The 7,007-nt window shown below is 46.9% G+C and overlaps 1 pseudogene; it reads right to left on the reverse strand.

Moving 5' to 3' along the window:
- Nucleotides 1-1,489: 1,489 nt before the first annotated feature.
- On the reverse strand, nucleotides 1,490-3,954 carry LOC120839849 (annotated as a pseudogene).
- Between the last annotated feature and the right edge of the window lie 3,053 nt (nucleotides 3,955-7,007).

Raw genomic sequence — 7,007 nt, forward strand, 5'->3', positions numbered from 1 at the left:
CAAGAAACTGCAGACCCTCAGTGCCTGGGTCCTCTCTCGTAAAAACGAGTCCTTGCGAATTTCGCGAGAATACCTGCTCTATGGAAGCGGGCGACACACACGGATCGTGGATTACCAAGTAGTCATAGTTGTAGCGGAACATGCAAACTTTGGGAGCCACAACACCAAGTTCTCTCGGAGCAGCGCCGTCCACCGCCGCCATGTAGACCTCGCTGAAGGCTGGGGCCAGGCAGGAGCCGTTGCAGCCCCCAGACCTCTGTTTGTAGACATTGCCGTGATATCCAACTAGGGTTGACTGCAGATAGTCTGATGAGATGGGTGAATACGTCGATGGAGACACCAGAAGAATTTTGGAATTTGACTAGTCCTGATTTGGTCACAGCCTGCTCAACACAGTCCATGAGTAATTCAACATCGAGGCTGTAGTACATGTCCTTGACCTGCAACGAAAAAAGTGGGACGTTGGAGCCCGACAAGTGCAGGTGACGGAGAGCCGGTATCTCGTTGGCGGAACCACTCGTTAGGAAGGGCTGTTCGGGGGGACAGCCGAGAGGTGTTTTTGGAGGTAGAGTGCCAAAGGCTTCTTCCAGCAGCCCTTCTCAGAAGCAATGCTCCTTAAGGGAATATCCAGCCACTGTGCCCAGTGAAAAGAAGCATTTAGTCCACTGCGCGCGTATGCTCTTCGGGTCGCTCACCTTTCATTCCCAGTTGCTTCTCGATAAGCTTCCATCTATTTTCCTTCATTTGCGTGTCCTTAAAGCAAGGTTCACTGTGATCGAAAAGAAATCTGTGCTCCCTCATCAATTTGATGAGTGCTTCGGCATCAGAGTTACGTCGCTCGGCTCGCTCGGCATTGAGGGCTGCCGTTTTTGCGTCCGCTATTAGCAATTCCCGCCGAAAAGGAACAACAAAAACAGCAGAATAAGCGTTGGCTGACTGTTGGCAACCCAACGATGACCTGGCTCTCGCTCTTCGCGTTGTTTATGAAGTGTCTGCTGCATATTCGTGTCTTTTTTCGGCAGCCACGGAGAGCCATTATTAAAAAACAAGGTAACTTAGTGTAGTTGAGCTACTGAATTGTAGGAGAAAGGCAGAGAAACGGTCACTTACTTTGTCCTCCCCGCACAGCCCTAATCCAGGCTTCTTGGCGGTCTGTCTCAAACCACTTGCCGGGAAACGCGTAGAACTTCACAAGAGGCTCCTTTCCCTTCGTGTTTAAAATGCTGTTGTGGCAGCCAAATACACAATATCTAGTGCCCTGTCTTTTTGCCTTGGGCGTGCTAGTTTCCATTACGGCGAGGCAGCGAGAAGCGTACGACTAGCAAATCTCCGGAAAAAGCGTACGCAGCTAAAATGTGAGCAAAGACCGCCGGGAGAAAGCGGCGCTGCATACGCGCGGCGAAACTTGAGCCGTACTCGTAATGTCAATTCCCTCTATGGAGACTGGTAGTATTGAAAATCAAACACAATAAAGTGAAACATGCTGCCGTTACTTGTTGCGCTTTTGTATGAGGTATGGCAGCAACGTACGAAAATAAAACTCGGCCAGTCCTTCTTTGCATTTGGTCCAATCGGACACAGAAAAACATATTTCAACTATTATAAAGTTTTTGCAGTAGACCACGAAATCTCCCCAGGCCAGGCCAGACAGAGCCACCTGCCCCAGGAGTTGATAATACTTGTGCTCACGGTTGAACCTGTACACACCAGAAGCATCATTGGCCATGTAGAAACCTGGGGAATCTGGGGGTGGCACAAAGCCACATGGAGTACGGGCATTTAACCTCAACCACGCCATGAGGGGTGGCCTCGGTAGGGTCAAAGATAAACCGGTCAGGCGACGCTCCTGACCATGGTGAAACAGGGTCCACCACCAGACCACAGGAGAAGGTCTGGACATCATGGCTGAGATGACGCAGGAGCTTCTCATACTCTCTTACTGCATGTGGCTCATAGGTGATGCCATGCCTGCACAAAGTACATCGGCAGTGATAAGTACAGTATATTGGAGGGAATAAGAAAACAGACAGCTGAATATAGAAAATCATTTTACCAACAAAAAAACGTGCGAAGCACTCGCCAAGTGCCGGCACTTTTTGTACCCTATGTTCAACGTGGCCTCCGAGACTCCTGCAGAATCACGGAAGCTATGACATATAAACTTTCGTTCTTTCCCAAGCCGTGGCCAAGTCATATGCGTGTCCGGCTCGCAACTGAAGGGTCATGCGTGCGAATCCGTCTAAAATTCTTTAAATTTTTCTTTACGGCAAGTAAAATATTTTCAGTGATGTGATTGGTTCGAGTCCTTTTGGAGCAGCCAGAAGTCCATTTTAGATCAGAAAAAAACACTGTTGGAGCACCAAGCGAACTCTTCATTCCACTGCAAATACTATTTCAAGATTGATGCAGTGGGCCTCTCGGACAACATGTGTTTTCTTGGGGGGGGGGGGGGGGGTTTAAACCATGTCAGTTCATCTCTATTACACAGAGAAAGGAAGACACAATATTAGGTATACATAAAAAGAATATGGCTCGGTCATGGTGATAATACCTGAAGAAGGCTTAGCTCAGCACCTCCCAGGCTCTTCATGGCGGGGTCAAAGATGTCTGATGACTTGAAAAGTGTTGGACACGTAGGCAACTTGCTTGTTGACGCATCTTTGGAGCACGGGACTATGCTGGGGCTGACATGGGTCTTGAGCCCATGAGGTGATAGCGGCTGCTGGTAGGCGAGCAGGCTTCCCTCGGGGACCACACCAAAGGCACAATCGGTTCCCAACACTTGCACACACCTTAGATGCTTGGCAAAGGGAGAGTCCCCGAGGGAGCCAAGCTTGTTCCCCAGGTTTTTCATCGCGTCTTGCCTCTGTGCGATGTCTCTCGGGCGCTTCCTTGCATCGTACAGCCGGGACCTGATGGGTTTGGAAGTCCCGCCTTCCCGCAGGCTCCGCCAGTCGACATCGTCGACGCTGGCAGCGGCAACCTGAGTCCCACGAGGATGCCTCCACTGTTGTGGTAGCTCGGTGCAGCTAACCTGGGGGGGAGGCTCCTCATATCCCTGCCCTTTGAGGACGGCAACCAGCCTTAGCAGAGCCAAAACGTTGCAAAGCCCTTCCTTGGCCACGCATTCGCAACCACTCGTTGCAACAGCGCCGTCCGCCGCAACCGTCGCCGTCACGCAGTATGGCTTGCTTGACTTGCGCTGGCTCCGGAAGCACTTCCCGCGTACAAGGATGAGTGCGTCCGCTTTGCATTCAACCAAAAATAGATTTCAATTTACGTAATGCTGCGATATACGAAATTGTCAAACTTACCCACGAAGAGATGCTGCCGTCTCCAGAGAGTTCGGCTCCAAGTAGCTCTCCGTTACGAACTTGTAGCTGCGTCGCCGATTTCGGTTGTCGACTTGCGAGCGTTGTAGTACGCTTGAACCTTTTCGTCCGTAAAGGTGCATGGGATTGTCGACAAACATTTACCCCACAAGAGAGGTACGCTGCCAACAGCAGGAGCGCAACTCATGCTCGCGACGCTATCCATAATAATAGCGTCGCCCGTCTGAAGCAATGTTGCCAGCCGCGTTTCTGGGCACTGCCAAGTAGCGTAACGTGGTTGCCAGGGCAAATTGCGGAAAGGGTCTATTTCAAGAAAAATGAGCTCGCCCGGGAGAAGGTCGGCTGCAATGAACTTTTTGTCGTAGATGATTTTGTTTTTTAGGTTATACCTTTCCGAGTTTTTTACGGCTTGTTTTCTTGCTTCTTCCAAAGTGGGGACGGGATTCTCAACAACCAAGGCGTAGGGCTGGGAACTGAACATAAGAAAAGCTGGTGAAAATCCGGTTAATTTGTGAGGCGTGTTGTTGTATTCCTCGACGACTGCTCGAAGAAACTTTTGCCACGGTGTTCTTGGCTGCTCATTAACCTTGAAATTGAGTCTTGTGACGATCGTTTGATTCATTCTCTCATTCATGCCATTGCATTGTGGGCGTTGAGTGGACGTCATGACATGATGAATTCCATGATTTTTCATGACCGCATGCCTCCCCATCTCACACCTCAGAGTGAACACACTCCTCAAGGTCGTTACGATCACCAGTGCGAGGCAATATCTAAGCAGGGGACTCAGTCTGGTCCTTTTCCCGTCAATGTGGGGGTTCCCAGGAGGTTAATTGTTCAAGATGGAAGCAACTAAGCAGACCGGCACTCTCGTTAATGCCCGTTCGAAGCGTGTTAAACTTTTTAATTGGGTATGATTCTCTTTTCTTCCAATCCAGGTTGAAGTACGGTTGCAAATATTTTGTTTATGTGGTGTTGATCGAGATGCATAGTTTGGAGAACGGGAGCTTGGGAACTGTGTTAGGGTGGGACTTGTAATTGTGAAATCTTTGATGGAAGTGGAGATCGGTTTGTTTAGTTTACTGCATGTTGCATACGCGGCAGTGCAACATGTAGACGACATTAGCTGTGTTGCCCGTTTGCTGTGCCCCCTCTCGCTGCAGGATGAGGTGCTGTCCGTCCTGCAGCGATGCCAGCGACAACCTTGCCGCCGACCCCTCTCGCCTCCACCTCACCATAATTGAGAGTGCTAGAGGGGGTTGCCACCAGGGGGCTCGTGCCTATATAAGGCCGGGCCCTCTAGAGTCGGGGCAATCGTATATACAGAAATGAAAAGCAGTCATGAAAGATGAAGTATGAAAGCTCTACGAAATTAAAAATGCATACATGACTAAAATAATGTAGCTAAAAAATGTAAAAAAAAAAAGGGATACTACTGCACATTTGAAACTTATTGGGTATTATGAAAAACCACTAAATTAAGCTTAGAAATAGTTGGAGTGCCATTGAACATAGTGGGGTGCAAAAGTTGCCACTTTTGATTCATATGCAAGGCTGGCTGACCGAAAACACAGATGATAAAAAAACATAAAAACAGCACAAGCGCGGCGCGGCACCCACAATAACAATGCACATGTTCGTGATATATTTAAAAGTGACCAATTTTGTTGATTTATTATGCCCAGCAAGATTTTAATGCAACTATCTTTATTTTGACTAATAAAAATACACATTAATTAGCCACATAATTCCACGAGCAACCTTGTTCTTAGTGGCCACCAAACCAGATAAACTAATGCCAACATCAGTAGTGCTTCCTTTATACAAAATTTTGGACCATATAAAAAAACTCCCCATATAATAACTGTAAAAAGACCCAAAGCTCTGAGCAGGTTAATTTTACCCATAGCTATTTATTATTTACCAGACCATTATAATCTGCATAATTATGACCAATTAAAGGGTGGTAAATCACAGATGCTAAAGCACTTGAAGATGAGTTAGCAACTTTAACACAGTGCCGCTAGTTGCCCCTTTGCCTCACCTTTAGATTGGTTGATTTGTGCGAAGTACCTGGAAAATAGTGAAAAGGGTAGAATAAACCAATGTACCACAAACGGTGACAGTCACATCTGATTTCATATGTGCAATCCCGTGAATGTGTGAATGGATGGGGTCACCACGGCTGTCTTCTGTGAGATGCAATGCTTAAGTGGTGGAGAGAGGCATTACAAACAGGGGCCTTCTTTGATATCCTGGTAGCATCATATTTCACCACTTTATGTACTAAACTATAGTCATATTCATGTACCACTGCATATAGTTCAATGGCAACTTAGATTACAGAGCTCTTCCAGTAGCAGGTCACAATTAGGATAAGAAATATCAGACTGAGGATGACAGTTTGTCGATCGTAGAAAGTACTTCTGCACCGAGAGCTGTTACAAGATGATCTCCTTAATACTGTACCACAATGAGAATTTGATGCATGCTGCTACCATAGCAGTAATTCACATGACATATCAAAGACTTCGGATTTGAAAACTTTGTCACAGTTGAAAAAAACAGCACAATGTTATATGCTTTAATTATATGCTTTTATTTTAGCTGTTGAATTCATTATAGAAAACGCTATCCAGCATTCTGTTATCTACTTTGACTCTCTCAGCGCACTATAGGCGCTTGCTTCTTTGGAAATATCGAACAATTCCTTCGTTACGAGGCTCGGGAGCACTGTGCACACTGCAAGAAAATTACACCTACACATCAATTTTTGTTCGGTGCCTAGTCATGTCGGTATTCAGGGAAATGAGGATGCTGATAGAGCTGCCAGTACGTGCATTGAGAGACAAGTAGAGACCAAGTACATCCCATACACTGACTACAAACACAGTCTTAAAAAGAGTGACCTGGAAAAGCTGGCAGTCAGAATGGGACACGGAAATACACAACATGCTTCATTGCGTGAAACCTCCCTGCGGGAGTGGGCAAGTTGCCGACACAGGGAGCGCTTCTTTGAGGTTGTGCTCTGTCGTCTGAGATTGGGACACACCCATCTACCTCGTACGGGCAGAGGCAGCTCCGAAATGTGAACATTGTAATGAGTCGTTGAGTGTCATGCATATCCTGATCACATGTCCTAAGTACCATCAAGAATGCACCATTTTTTTCTCTATCTTTTTCTGCAATCGCGTTTCGTTCCACTTGGCATTATTTTTGGGTGTTGAACCTCTTGTGTGCCACCATGTCGAGTTTTTTAAGTTTTTAGATAGCGGAACGCGTTTTAAATTGAAAGACAGGTTGTGGTTTGGTTGTCTCGTGCTACTGCTATCTTACGTACAGTAGGACTGCTTTTGACTCGGATAGATTGAAAGTAGCTTGAGTTTCGTTTATTGAAGTCTCCCTGCCAGTGATAGCTAGCGAAAAATGACAACCGACAGGGGGGTTCCTTGCACAGATGCAATGATGACACTCAACTCCTGCACTCGTGATTTTTTATTTTTTTGTTTGAAAGAGACATTGCAGTTGGAAGCCATCGAGAAACACCCGATTTCCACAGATCGTTGTGGCCCTCAAAAGGGCTGTTGGGTAGACCAAAACACTGACAGAGCGCCCGTTACTCAAGTTTCTCGATGCCATTTAGATCTTGGCTAGATTCATTGGAGGAGGAGCTAC

Source organism: Ixodes scapularis, unplaced genomic scaffold, assembly GCF_016920785.2.
Source record: "Ixodes scapularis isolate PalLabHiFi unplaced genomic scaffold, ASM1692078v2 PGA_scaffold13__105_contigs__length_92229423, whole genome shotgun sequence".
NCBI lineage: Eukaryota > Metazoa > Arthropoda > Arachnida > Ixodida > Ixodidae > Ixodes > Ixodes scapularis.